Source organism: Neofelis nebulosa, chromosome 7, assembly GCF_028018385.1.
Source record: "Neofelis nebulosa isolate mNeoNeb1 chromosome 7, mNeoNeb1.pri, whole genome shotgun sequence".
Lineage (NCBI taxonomy): Eukaryota > Metazoa > Chordata > Mammalia > Carnivora > Felidae > Neofelis > Neofelis nebulosa.
Window position 1 is genome coordinate 132803764 of NC_080788.1, and position 15169 is coordinate 132818932.

General features: G+C 42.4%; 1 protein-coding gene across 16 annotated transcripts in view; it reads left to right on the plus strand.

Moving 5' to 3' along the window:
- Nucleotides 1-15169, plus strand: part of GPR65 (G protein-coupled receptor 65) — a 120631-nt gene that overhangs the window by 64480 nt on the left and 40982 nt on the right. For 6 of the 16 annotated variants that reach the window (XR_009264685.1, XR_009264688.1, XR_009264693.1 and 3 more), the window contains exon 3: nt 13256-14146. The exons of 7 other annotated variants lie outside the window; for them this stretch is intronic. The gene's annotated coding sequence lies outside the window, so the exon portion shown is untranslated. Of the gene's footprint in view, nt 1-13255; nt 14723-15169 lie in introns of those variants that run through there. 3 more of the 16 variants (XR_009264684.1, XR_009264682.1, XR_009264683.1) reach the window with 2 other exon arrangements.

Consider the following 15169-nt stretch of genomic DNA (forward strand, 5'->3'; position numbering starts at 1 on the left):
TTCAACATTCCTTACGGAATCACGGGCTATGAAAGCTGGAGGAGAGCTTAGAGACAGAATTATATGATGTATTATTATTATTATATGTTATTTGTATTATGTTGATATGTGTGCATTTCAGTGGTCTGACTTACTTCTCCATCAGCTACTAATCCACTACTCAAGAAAGAGTTATCCATGAGAGAAAAAAAAAAAATCCACATTGACCTGTTAGAAATGAGTCAAGAGTGAAAGAGTACACACATATCGGAGGGGGGGGGGGGTGTGTGTGAAAGTGATTCTCCCCAGTTTGCTAAGCAGAGCACTGCCCTAGCATCCAGCAGGACCTGGAAATCCACATGAAATAATGCTCTCCATATATATTAATATAGTGGTTATTATGTGCTGAACACTGTTCTCAGTATTAGCTATATTTATTTGCTCCTTAAAAATCCCTGTCAGGTAAACACTATTAAAATCCCCACTTGATACCTTAGAAAACTGAGACATAGAAGTTACAGAAGTCTCCTTTGGTCACACTGTTCGTAACCAGAGTCAAGGTTTGGACCCAGACAATCTGGTCAAAAGTCTGTGTGCTTCTTCAACACACTATACTGCCTCCCAGTTCAAATTTGAATGCTTCCCAGGGTGCCTGGGTGCTCAGTCAGTTGAGCGTCTGACTCTTGATTTTGGCTCAGGTCATGATCTCTCAGTGGTGAGATCAAGCCCCGTGTTGGACTTCTCTCTGAGTGTGGAGCCAGCTTGGAATTCTTGCTCTCCCTCTGTCTCTGTCCCTCCCCCACACTCCTGCACATTCTCTCTCTCTCTCTCTCTCTCAAAATGAATACACATTTTTAAAAAAGCAAATTTGAATGTTTCCATACTTGCCAGTTATCAGGCCTATATTACCCTGAAACAAGTTATTACCTCATTTTTCATGTGCAGAGTGCTTTCACGTACATTCTTCCATGGGCTCTTTGCATCAGCTTCGAGAAGTGAGCATAACACCAATTATTAATTCACAGATGAAGGAACTCAGAAGCCATTGTCCTCAGAAGCCAACTCCTTTATGTTTCTGACAAGAAAAGCAAGCTGAATATCTAAAAAGAACGTTTACAGATAAATACTAAAGTAATGCAAATGATAGAAAAACGGGTTAAGACATGAAGAGTATTTCCCTAAAGAGTAAACGCTTGGCTAGTGACCATATAAAGGACATTGAACATTATTAGTGAGGAAGGAAATCGAGGCCAGAATGGGGCACCAATTTCCATGCCTTTCCTGGGCAAAAATGTAAAAAAATCATCTATGATAAGTACTGGGGATGAATCTATCACATGCTGCTGATGGAAATGTGAGTTTGGGAAAGTTGACATAATCTACTAAAGTTGACCAGTCATGTCTCATGACCCAGAAATTCCACTCCTACATATATTCTGACAATAGAGTCTTACATATCTATAAAAAATGTTCACATCAACATTGTTTCCAATAGCAGAGAAACTAAAAACAACCCAAATACCCATTAACATGAGAGCAAATGAATATTATGAAAAAATTCATTTCATGGAATATTATGTAGCAGTTAAAAGTAAAGAGATTATAAAAGCACATACCAACACATATGAATCTTAGCAATATAATAGTAAGTAACAAATAAAGCAAGTCTCAGAAAGTAAATAAACCTATAGGAAAAGGAGAGCAAAGGAATGACAAATAGATTTTGGAGGGAGAGAGCCAGGTGCATGGGCTATTGAAAGGATTCCATATGGGTAGTTCGATAGGTGGAATTCTAAAATGACTCCCAATGACCCACGCCCTTAGATAATCACCTCCCTTTAAGTGTGAGTGGGACCTATAGCTTGCTTCTAATCAACACAACATGGCAAAGGTGATGGGCTATCACAACTGTGATCAAGTTATGTTATATGGCAAAAGTGAAGGGGTTTGAAGATGTAATTAAATTCCTTAACAGTTCAATTAAGTAATCAAAAGAGAGATTATCCTGGGTGGGCCTGACCTAATCAGATGAGTCCATTAAGAGGACTAAGGGGTCAGAGGCTCAAAGCAGCAGTCTTTCTCTCCATTGCTAGCTGTGAAGAAGCCAGCTCCCATGAATTCTATAGCCTCAAGGAAACCAATTCAGCCAACAACCTGAGGGATCTTCGTTTGTCAAGCTTCCAGATGAGATCCCAGCTTGTTCATGACCTAAGGCTTGTAAGATTCAGAACAGAAGAACCAGCTAAGTTATACCCAGCTTCCTGCCCTACAGAATCTGTGACATAGTATGTGGATGTTGTTCTAAACTAAGTTTGTGTTAATTATTGATGCAGCAATAGAAAACTAAGGTAGATAAAGATTATTAGCAAAATCTTAGCCTTTGTTTTAAAATGTAGTCCACCTGTATTGATTAAATTACTAGTAAGTAACTAAAGCTCATTCCATCTTCTTTTGATGAGATGCAGGAAAAGAAAGAGTAAACGTTAAATATCCCATTTATGTCTTTGGCTTCATTTATAAAGCGAAAGACTGACAAGGAAAAGATAACAAGGACAGCATGTCCAAACTCTCTGCTGGGCACGCCTCCTGCTTGAAGAAACTGAATGCAAACTGTGTGGCAGAGTCCTGTAAGGGGGCGGCATAGCCTGTAGCACTCTTGGTGACCTGGGGAGGGGGTCACCAGATGGACCATCCAAAGACAGTGACTGGTGCAAACACCTTACCTGACTGGGCATTACTGGAGGATAACAGGCTGATCCCATCAATCCTTTTTATGGAGAAGGTAATATCGTTACTGGATAATAGGGTGCACAGAAATGTGTGCACACCGAGAAGGCAAAAGGCAGAAGCCACAGGTGGTAGAGGACTGATGACAGAGAGTAACTGAGTCACCATAATGCTAGTACGATAGTCTAGGGGGATGGACCCATCCCGCTGAAAGGGTAACCAGACAGACCTCTCAGGTGACCACTGACATAATTCTTTATTTTTCTGACCTCTCCGTCTATCCTAAAAGCAAACATCTCTAACTTGAGAAATATAAGAAGGTCTGTGTCTGTCCCTCAAAAGAAACTGCCTAGTTTGTGGTGAAGAGCATGAGTTCTAGATCTAGACTTCCTGGGTTAGTTTCCAAGCTCCTTCACTTCCAGGCAATGTGACCTGGAGCAAGTTACCTAACCTCTCTGCGTCTCTGTTTCCTCATCTGTGAAATGGGGATATTATTAATACTTACCTGATAGGATTGCTGTGAGGATTAAGTAAGTTAATAGTTGTGGGGTGGCCCGGGTGGCTCAGTTGGTTAAGCATCCAACTCTTGGTTTCAGCTTAGGTCATGATCTCACAGTCTGTGGGTTCAAGCCCCACATCGGGGTCTGCACTGACAGCATAGAGCCTGCTTGGGATTCTCTTTCCCTCTCTCTCTCTCTGCCCCTCTCTGCGTGCTCTCTCTCTCTCTCTCTCTCTCTCTCTCTCTCTCTCTCTCAAAATAAATAAACTTTGAAAAATAATAGTTGTAAAGTTCTTAGGGTACTTGGCACATAGCAGATGGTGTATAATTGTCGAATGAGTAAACCTGTCAGAAGGAGAACTCTTCTTCCCTACCCATGTGGAAGGACGTAAATTAATGTAACACTCTAGGCTGCTCCCCAACCTCTTAGTCACCCCATTCCTAACTTAGCACCCAAGGCGATGGAATGATTTATCTGATTGGAGAGTATATCAATTAGAATTGGACTCAGCCTTGGAGCACCTGGGTGGCTCAGTCAGTTAAGCATCGGACTTCAGCTCAGGTCATGATCTCACAGTTTGTGAGTTAGAGCCCCGTGTCAGGCTCTGTGATGACAGCTCAGAGCCTGGAGCCTGCTTCGGATTCTGTGTCTCCCTCTCTCTGCCCCTTCTCCTCTCTCTCTCTCTCTCTCTCTCTCTCTCAAAAATAAATAAGCATTAAAAATTAAAAAAAAAAAAAAAGAATTGGACTCAGCCCTAAGTGACAGGAAATTTAAAATAATCGTGGCTTAAACAAGGTAAAGTTCGTCTCTGTGTCCCATACATAAAGTACAAGATAGGTAGTCCAGGGCTTCTATGAAGTCTCCGGGACCCCCGGCTCATTTCTAGTTTGTATGCCATCGTCAAAATTCAGTTTCCATTTCGTGGTCCAAATGGACACTCCAGCTCCTTAGTCTTGGCAGAAGGGATGAGGAAAACTGGGTAGAGAAGCTCAGATAATCACTCTTCTAGAAACTGAGCAGACTTGCTCTTATTGCCACCCCACCACACCATCCCCCTTGACCTGGGTCACAGGGTCACACCTAGCTGCAAGGGATAGTGGGGAATGTAGTCTTTATTCTGAGGAGCCACCATGCCCAACTGAAAAGCGGGGAATGTATTATTGTACAGGAAGACGGGATTTAGCTGATAATTAGCAGTTTCTCCATAGTGAGTTTATAAGGAAACACTCAGAATGCTTAACTTATACACTTGCTGGGAAAAGGCTCATCCTAATCTAGCAGGTCTGGGTTCATATCTGCCTGATTCTAGGGATCAGCGGTAGACAGTTGCCTTGGCCACCAGTAGAAGCCATTTTCTCCAATATCGAGTTGGACACCACAAAGGAGATACATTTATCTCCACCTGCTAAACAAGTTTGTCTTCTTTTCATTGTTTCAGAACCCAGGTAGGGAAGCTGGGAGATAGTATTATAGACCTTTCAAGATTTCTGATATAATTCAAGAAAAGACACACACGGAATTTGTCAACACACACAGGAGTTGTATAGAATTTCCTACACTGTGGACTCATGTCACAGAGAGAATCCGGGGTATATTTGTAGCTACATTTCAATTGCAATACTCCCAGATCCAAATTTATTTGGTGGTTAAATATATCTGGATGTACCCTTTTAAAAAGCTCCAGTGAAAGCAATGCCAAGTCACATCCTCTGTTCTGGGAAGATTTGATACTGAGTGGGATCCAGGGCTTTACTTTAGCGTCAGTCCTCTGGCAGAGTCGGTTTTGTTGGCTCTGAACTGACTATTCTCTACCATGTACTGTTTTAACATTTAGAAAGTGTCCATTTTTAGCAAAATCACAGCTGTGTGCATGTAGCATATTGGTGTGGAGGAGGGTTACATTTCAACTTGTTATATTAGAAAAGTAAGAAAATCACTGACTTTTAGATCTGGAAGGAAACTTAGAGATCATTGAGCCAAGCCCTCTTATGATGGATGAGAAAACGGAAGCCAGAGCGGAACAGGGCCATATCCCTGGACACTCACACTAATTCATTATAGAACTGGACGAGAGTCCCATAGCTGCCAGCCCAACCTACTTTCCAAACGCCTACTCCACTTTCTTCCACCCTCCACTTTCCCTATAGTCAATAAAATTAAAAAAGAAATGAAGTGGGTTACTTAAGTTCTCTGTGCCTCACTTTCCCATCTGTAACATAAGCATAATAATGCCTACCTCATAGAACTATTTATAAAGATTAAATTAGATATAACTGCTACTACTCTAACACAAAATAAGTGAACCTCAAGCAGAGTAAGTACTTGATAGTACCTTTTATCGAAAGAAGACCCCATATATGTAGCACCTGGGTGGTTCAGTCAGTTAAGCATCAGACTTCAGGTCAGGGCATGATCTCACAGCTCATGAGTTCGAGCCCTGCATCAGACTGTCTGCTGTCAGCATGGAAACTGCTTCAAATCCTCTGTCCCTCTCTCTCTGTCTCTCCCCCCAAAATAAATAAACCGTAAAAAAAAAAAAAAAAATTAACCAAAAGAAAGAGACCGCATATAAAGGTTAAGAGTGCTAAATCGGGACTGATGTAATGCAGTCATTCTGTCACTTTCCCATTCATTCATTCAGTCAAGAGCGAACAAGCAATTATTGAACTATGCTGTGGCGAATGTTGTTCTAAGTTCTGAGAATATAAGGTGAATCCGATAATGCTCATAGGGTAGAAGAGGTGATAGATGACTAAATAATATATTAAGGACCAAAAGTGAACAGTATAGTATGAGGTGTAAGAAGTGACCAATTAATTCTCTTGGCTAAGGGTGTGACAGGGAAGGTTAATAGACTCCCCGATGACCTCTGAGAATGGTTTTCAAAGTCAACTAGAAATTTGTCAGTTGGAAGAAAATCCCTAAAAGAAGAAGCAGCAAGTGCAAAGGCACTGAGGCATGAAACACCATGTTATTCAAGTTCCGGGTTGTTAGAGAATAAGGTGCAAAGATGACAGAACTAGAAGATAAGGTAGACAGGAACCAGCATATGAAGAAAACTGTTCAATCCATGTTGGGGGGTAAGAGTTTGTCCACAGGCCGTAAGGAGCTTGTTGAATACTTTCAAAGAGAAAGACATATGGTCAGAGTACCTTTGGTGTGAGTTGAGGAAAAGGGGAAATCTGGTGAGGCAGAAAGCAAAGAAGCCAGTCAGGAGTTGAGGTCGATACTGCAAACTGCTCACCAATATCCTTTCTCCCTTCTTACATAAAGATTAAAATTTTTACCTGGACACCTGAGCTCTTTCCATAATTTGGCTATTGTTGATAGTGCTGCTATAAACACTGGAATATATATATTATGAAATATTACTCAGCCATCAAAAAGAATGAAATCTTACCATTTGCAGTGATGTGGATGGAGCTAGAATGTGTATTAAGCTAAGAGAAATAAGTCAGTCAGACAAAGAAAAATACCATGTTATTTCACTCAAATGTGGAATTTAAGAAAGCAAACAGATGAGCATAGGGGAGGGGAAGAAAAATAAAATAAGAGAAAAACAGAGAGGGAGACAAACCATAAGAGACTCTTAACTATAGAGAAAAAACTGAGGGTTACTGGAGGGGAAGTGGATGGGGGGGATGGGTTAAACGGGTGATGAGCATTAAGGAGGGCTTGTTTAATATGTGAGTGATGAATCACTGAATTCTACTCCCGAAACCAATTCTACACTGTATGTTAACTAACTTGAATTTAAATAAAATCTTGGAAGAAAATTAATTAAGTAAGTAAGTAAGTAAGTAAAATAAATTTTTACCTGGACATAAAGATGTCCAGAATGAAGATTACATTTCCCAGCCATCTCATTGCAGTGAAGGGAGGCCATGTGTCTAATCTTGCCCAAGGGGATGTGAGTGTAACTTACATGTGAAACCTCTTGGTCCTGACTCAAAAGAAAGGGATAAACCCTCTCATTTCCCATCTCTCCCTTCTTTCTTCCTGAATCTAGGCTCGATGATAAGCCATCTTGGGCCGTACAGATGAGAACAGTATCTAAAGATAGCAGAGCAACAAAATGGAAGGAATCTGAGCCCCTGCGGAGGAAGAGGCCCCATCCCAGCTTGGGTCATTAAATGACAGAGAAAAACACTTCTATCTTGTGTTTTAAGCCACTATGACTCTCTTCCTAGATGAAAGGAGATGATCCGAGGCAGGGGCAGAAGGAATGGGACAGAGAGAACAGATTTGAGGAAAGTTGTTGGACTTATTCACAGGATGTAGGAGACAAGAGAGGGGGTGTCAAGTGCACCCCTTACGAGCCTTTGTCTGAAGGCTGGTAGATGGTGAAGTCATCAAAGAAAAAGAATAGAGCAAAATTAAATTACTTCTGAAAATGTGGAAGTTTGCTGGAAAAAAATCTCAATTTTCAATGCATATGTTCATCCATCCTAACACCTTTTACTGAACTTGTATAAGGAATTTGCATAAGGAACAGAGGATTTTTTTTAAAGTTGCCCATTAGTGGTAAAATTGTTTTCTTTTTTTAAAGATGGACATCTCATTGATAGATGAATGGATAAGAAGATGTGGTATATATACAACGGAATATTATTCAGCCGTAAAAAAAGAATGAAATCTTGCCATTTGCAACAAGATTGCAAATGGATCCAGACAGTATAATTCTGGCAACTCTTTCTCCCCACAGGTCCTGTTCCCTGTGCTTTATTTTTCTTTTTTAATTTTTTTTTCAACGTTTTTTATTTTTATTTTTGGGACAGAGAGAGACAGAGCATGAACGGGGGAGGGGCAGAGAGAGAGGGAGACACAGAATCGGAAACAGGCTCCAGGCTCCGAGCCATCAGCCCAGAGCCTGACGCGGGGCTCGAGCTCACGGACCGCGAGATCGTGACCTGGCTGAAGTCGGACGCTTAACCGACTGCGCCACCCAGGCGCCCCCCCTGTGCTTTAATAAAACCACCTTTTAGGTCCTGTCCCTGTGCTTTAATAAAACCACCTTTTTTGCACCAAAAGAGAGAGAGAAATGCTGAGCAAAAAAGTCAATCAGAGAAAGACAAACTCCATATGTTTCACTCATATGTGTAATTTAAGAAACAAAACAAATGAACAAAGGGAAAAGACAGAGAGAGAGAGAGAGAGGGAGAAACTAAAAAACAAACTCTAAACTATAGAGAACAAACTGATGGTTACCAGAGAGGATGTGGGTGGAGGGATGAGTGAAATAGGTGATGGGGATTAATGACCACACTTAATCACAGTGAACATTGAGTAATTATAATTGAGTGTAATAAGTAATTATAATTAACACTGAGTTAATTATACTGGAATTCAAATTTTAAAAAAATTAAAAGACATCTCAGCTGTAAAGGCTGTAAAGTACAGAACTCTCTAGGCTATGTACAAGTATGTTGGACCTTTCACTGCTTAAGCTGTTAACAGAAGATTATCTATCACCTGGCTTGGTGTTGTTTCAGGTTTGCCTGGAAAAGGGAAGTGTGTGAGGCATGCTTTTTGCTTTAAGATTTTTTTTTAACGTTCATTCATTTTTTAGAGACAGAGAGAGACAGAGCACGAGTGGGGGAGGGGCAGAGAGAGAGGGAGACACAGACTCCAAAGCAGCCTCCAGGCTCTGTGCTGCCAGCGCTGAGCCCAACGCGGGGCTCGAACTCACAGACCGCGAGATCGTGACCCGAGCTGAAGTCAGATGCCCAACCGACTGAGCCACCCAGGCGCCCCTGCTTTAAGATTTCATAAGAGCTCACATGTTTGTAATTGAGCTGGTGGGAGTAAGGGCATGTCCTTGAGGTGAGGATAATTCCACATAGCCACTCTTTTAGTTGTGCCATAATCCTCAGTATCCAGAGGAAGTCCATTTTAAATTGAATTGTTGGGACAGAAAAAAATGTATGTGTATGCATTTCCATACATTTAAAAACACAGCCCTGCTTAAATAATCTCTGCACATTTTCACAGCAGACTTTCCTTTTTGTACTATTTATCCTCCTACACAAGCAGTTTAAATAATCACTCCACATGATACACCAGACTTCCTGGGCAAAATAGCTTTTCCTATATTGATTAAAAATTCAAAGTCTATCTATAAATCAGGAAAGTCACTTAACATTCATGTCAGCATCCATGAATGTTAGGCTGCTTCAAACACACCCTAAGATAGGCTTCTTAGACATGAAATAAACAAGAAGGAAGATCAATGAACTTATTTATTCCATGTGTCTTAATGGCTCATTGGGACCGTGCTCTTTGCTCCGGTCTGTCCCCCTCAGAATGCTCCATTACCAGTCAAATGAAGGCATTTCTCAGCTTTGTCAGACAAAGAGAAAGCATTGGTATCACTAACTGGCATTCAGTGCAGTTCACCTGGTTATTTCCTGAAAACCTACTATGTGCCAGATCCTGTCTTAGGCCTATGGGGATGCAGAAGTAAATATGGGACAGCATTGCTCTGATACAGATGCAAGAGAAAAGCTCAGGGTCCTGGAGGGGGAGAGATGAATTCCTTAAGGTTGGGATCCAAACATGCTTCCTAAAGATTCTTACACTTGAGCTGAACTTCAGAAGGGAGGAAGGGCTGGATGCTGGACCTGACAAAGAGGCTGATCTGACGCTCCAGGCAGAAGGAACTAGCTTCCGCAGGTGCTGGAAGAAGACGGCAGGAGCCTCGTGGAAGTGGACTGTGGGCTGTGCAGGAGGTATGCTTACGAGCTGAGTTGTGTGTCCCCAGCACTCCATAACCCCCGGTACCTCAGAATGTGACTGTATTGGGGGAGAGGGCCTTTATAGAGGTAATTACATTAAATGAGGTCGTAATCCTATACAACTGGTCTCCTTATAAAGAGAGGAAGTCAGAACACAGACAAACACAGAGAGGTGAGGAGCGGACATAGGGAGAAGTGGCTTTCTGCAAACTAAGGAGATGAGGCCTCAAAAGAAACAACCCTATGACACCTTGGTCTTGGACTTCCAGCTTCCAGGACTGTGAGTGAAAAGAACTCTCTCTTGTCTAAGGCACTCAGTCTATGGTACTTGTTGTGACACTCCTAGTAAACTAACACAAGGTATAACTCATCAAAGTTTGTTAAAGATTGTCAGATGCACCACTCTTAACCCTCCCATTAACCCTGCGAGGTACATGCTATTGTGCACATCTAAGAAAACTGATACTCATGGAGGATAGGTAACTTGTTCGAAGTCACACCTCTGTAATAGCAGAAAGAAAAATTAAAAACTGGGATCCTGTTACACATATTTTTAGCCACTTCCTTTTACTTAGTGGAATTATACTGGACATCTCTTGTGTCACTAAAAATCTGAAACGGTCCATTTAGGCTTCCCTACCTCAACTTTGAATAAGTTGCCTGGGGCATCTATGCCAGACAAAAACATCATGAAAACTAATATGGGAGGAAATTGAACATAAATAAGATGCTAAAATGGGTAGGAATTTAGTGGTCACCCAAGAACATGATAAGAACATGGCCATGGCATGTCATGGACTCTGGAAAGGCAGTCCTAGCCTGTGATACTCTGGGAAGAGCACTCTCATCTTCCAGGACCCCAGGAACTACAGAGCACTGAACTGGAAGGCTGATCCCTCCTTATCCCCGAGTCTCATAGTCCAAAGGGAATAGTGACGGCTGGGATCACCACACAGTCTAGTAAAGCAGGGAAAGAATTTTTAAATGGATCACAGCAACATTCAGGAAGAGTTGGTAATGGCTTCTATGATTTGGGAGATAAAAATTGGGAGTTCTATTTTTAATTTTTATATAGAGATTCTCCAATTCATTCTGTATAATCATTTTCAGAATGGTCTGGGCGATCATTTCAAGACCATAAGTCTAGATCCAGTGAAACCCATTCAAGAACCAGTATCATTCAAGGAGAAAGAAAAGAAAACATCCATTCCCTCCTAGAAGCTTACTATCTGGTTGATGACATGGCAAAATCTTCTTTAAAAAGTTGGAAAGAAAGGAAAAAGACAGGAACACACTTAAAGCGGCCTTCAAGCTATTTTTGTAAACAATCTAATTAAAGAATCGATGTGAAAATCCTTTGTGAATTTCAATGGATTGTAACAGGTTAAGGAGCTTTTATTACCTGTTCCCCAAAGAACAAATACTGAGCTTTTTCTGGGGGTCAGGCACTGTTTTGTGGTTATTCATAACAAAAGGATACAAGTTAGTGTGGTGGAGTTCAAACTAAGTCAGTGGTCCCTGGAAGAACCCAAATAAAGGAGCAGCCCAAAAGGGTTGAGGAGCACTGCCCCAACACTGCCACAAACGTTTTGGACACTCTCGTGGCTCAGGGGCATCGTGCACAGGACACAGTTTTAAATTCGGGCCTGGGGCTGGGCTCCCAGCTCCACGTCTGTGCTTATTTGACTCAATTAAGTCACAAAAAGGTCACTGATAATAATACATCTTAAAGAGTTTCTAGAAGACTCCATACTAGTGTGCATCTGGGCCACACCCAGGGTCTAGAGAAATGGAAACTTATTATCCTTACAATCCATATTGGCTTCCCAAGGCAGCCATAACAAAGTACTAAAAATAGGGTAGCTTAAAACAACAGTAATTTCTTTCTCATGGTTCTAGAGGCTTGCAAGCCCAAGCAGAGTTGGTTCCCTCCGAGGGCTGTGACAGAGAATCTGTTCCATGCTTGTCCTAGCTTCCAGTGATGTTCAGCGATCCTTGGCACCCCTTGGCTTGTAGACGCATCACTCTGGTCTCTGCTTCCATCTTCTCACGACCTTCTCCCTGTGTCTCTGGGTCTCCACATGGCCATGTATCTTCTGTGTCTCTCTCCTCTTCTTATAAGGACACCAGTCATATTGCATTGAGGGCCCACCCTATTCCAGTATGGTCTCATCTCAACTAATTTGATCTGCAACAACCCTATTTCCAAATAAGGTCACATTCTGAGGTGCTAGGAGTTAGGACTTGGGACATATCTTTTGAGGGGGTGCACAATTCCACCCATAATGGGAGTTTAATTTCAGCTTCTCATTCTACTCTATTACAAACCAGCCAAGTGACCTTGAATGAGGCACTGCCTCTGATCCTTAGTATCTGCACTTATAAATGGAGATGATAATGATACTGACCTTATACATTGCCTTGAGAATCAAGACAGACCACAAGTGACATTGCTTTGTGAACTATAGAGCATTGTATAATTTAAATTAATCATAAGCATTCCTCTGATATCACGGTCTTTGGGTGCCTATTCTAACCCTAGCAGTCTGCTTCTGCAGCCCCTGTGAACTATCAGATGCACCACAGTTCCTTGCTTGCTTTCCACAGCTCCAAATAGGACATGTTATTAATCATTAACTCTAAGTGAACTAAATTATGCCTGTAAATGATTGGACTACGGCAATTGAGTTACCTGACAATTTCCGTGCAAGTCACAGAGCTAACCTAATGGAACGTGACAGCTCTTTCCTATAGCACATTCTCAAAATCTGATTATTCTGAGGGAGAAAAGATTCGTTGGGAGCCTCACTCAAATTGCCCAAGGCCTGTTCAGCATCTGTATGAAAAGATTAGGCTTTGGGAGTGAGGACCTGGAGAGCAGCCGGCCCGCCTATCAGTCATCTTTCTCGGGCTCCGAATGGAGCAGAATTGATGTGTCCCTGGTCTTGTAACTTTCTGCAGACTTAGGGACTGTGCTAACCCATGAATAATGAAATCCACTATTAGTCATAAACTGGAGGAGATCATCTGCATTTTGACTCCAAGAGAACAATTTAAAAGGAAATAGGCCTTTGCACTTTTATAGACCAGGCACAATCAGGCCCTGGAAATAGCCCTCACTCAGTTCCTCATTCCGTGCGTATTTATCGCATATTGCCGGTATCCTCTTAGGGAGTGATATAAAAGAAACAAAACAGAGTACCCAGGCCTCTGGTTTACTCTCTTTTGATCCTGTGCTGGAAAAATGTAACTTCTCTTTTCTCTGTATCCATGTGATGCTTCTTATCATAAGTTATTACTTATGGCCCCCACCAGTGCCTCCAGACAACCTCCACCACACCACTGTGTACACTCAGTACCTGAAGGTTAAGCCTGGGGTTTTCACCAGCCTGAAATGGCAGTGATCACAAAGAGGAAGATAGGACACCGGCTCAATATCACCGGCATTGACAGGGCTGGATGCTACTCCTCCCCAGCTCGCCCTTCGCCAGAGGAGAAACCCCACGATAGCTGGAATCATCACCGGCCATGCGGCCTGCAGATCCACCACTGGTAGCCCCCCAGTGGACCCTCCTACAGAGGTATTTCAACTCACATAAGGCATCACACTGACCCTTTGAGGCCAAGGTTGGAGCAGAACAACACCCGATGTTCGTGTGAACTATTCCTAACAGATGGGCCAGTTGGAGAGATCAAAATGCTGGACACAATTTTAGCAACATGGAACCTTGAGGTAAATGAAGGGTCACGGTTACCTCCACCCCAAGCAGAATGACCACAGATATGGGCTGTGGTAGGCAGAATTCTAAAGATCACGCAAATATATTAGCGTCCTGAGTACTCATTCAAACACCGTTATAGGTCCTGCCTTGAAGGCATTTTACAGGTGTAATTAAAACATCAAGCACCAAGTTGGCGAACCTTTAAGACAGAAACCCAGCGAGTCATGTGAGCCCTTTACAAGCAGAATTTTTCTCCAGCTGGGAACCGAAGTCAGGGACTTGAAGCACGGGAAGTATTCCATCAAGCATCACTGCTGGCCTGAAAATGGAGGGGGACACAACAAGGGAGGCCGGGGCTTGCAGAAGTGGCCAGCAGCCCCTTGCCGGCAGCTAGCAAGTGAACAGGGACCTCGGTTCGGCTGCTGGAAGACACTGGATTCTGCTAACGACAGGAATGAGCTTGAGAGAGCACTCCGTGCTCCAGGTGAGAACACAGCCAAACACCAGCTTCATTTGAGCTGGAACCCAGCCATCCGTGCCGGAATTCTGACCTACAGCACTGAGAGCGGATAAATGGGTGCTTGCTTTATCAGCTTTATTGACACATGCCTCACTATAAAATTCACCATTTTGAAGTGTACAATTCAAGAGTTTTCAGTAGACAAAGAGATGGGCAGCCGGAGCACTGTCTCATTTCAGAATATTTGTCTCACTCAAAAAAGAAATTCTGTACCCATTAGCAGTCCTCTCCATCCTTCTGGTCCCTGGAAACCACTGATGTACTGTCTGTTTCCATGAATTTGTCTTTTCTGGCTATTTCCTGTAAGTGGAATCCTACAGTATGTGACCTTTTGTATTTGGTTGCTTGCATGTAGCATGTTGTTTTCAAGGATCTACCCACGGTGCGGCGTGTTATCAGGATTTTATCCCTTTTAGGGCTGAATAATATTCCATCGTATGAGTGTATCACATTTTGTGTATCCATTCATCAGTTAATGGGCCTTTGGATGTTTCCCACTTTTTAGTTATTATGAATAAATGCTATTAGGATTTGTGTACACATTTCCCATGGACATGGCTTCTCATTTCCCTTAGGGTATATACCTAGATTGGGATTGCTGGGTCAAAGAATAACTTTGAGGTACTACCAAACTGTTTTCTATGGTGACTGCCACATTTTACAACCCTGTCAGCAATGTGTGAGGGTTCCAATTTGCCTACATCCTTGCCAACCCTTGTTTTTGTGTCTTTTGTGGTTTTTTTTTCTGGTGGTGGGGGAGTTGCATTTGTTAATTGTCTGGCTAGTGGAGGTAAAGTGTTATCTCCCTGTGGGTTTTTGTTTTGTTTTTGTTTTTTGAGAGACAGAACACGTGTGTGCTGCTCTGAAAAAAATTTTTTTTCTGTAAAGGGCCACACAGAGGGGCAGGGGGAGGGGGTGCGGAGAGAATCCCATGCAGGCTCTGAGCTCAGCATGGAACCCCACAGGGGCCTTGAGATTGTGACCTGA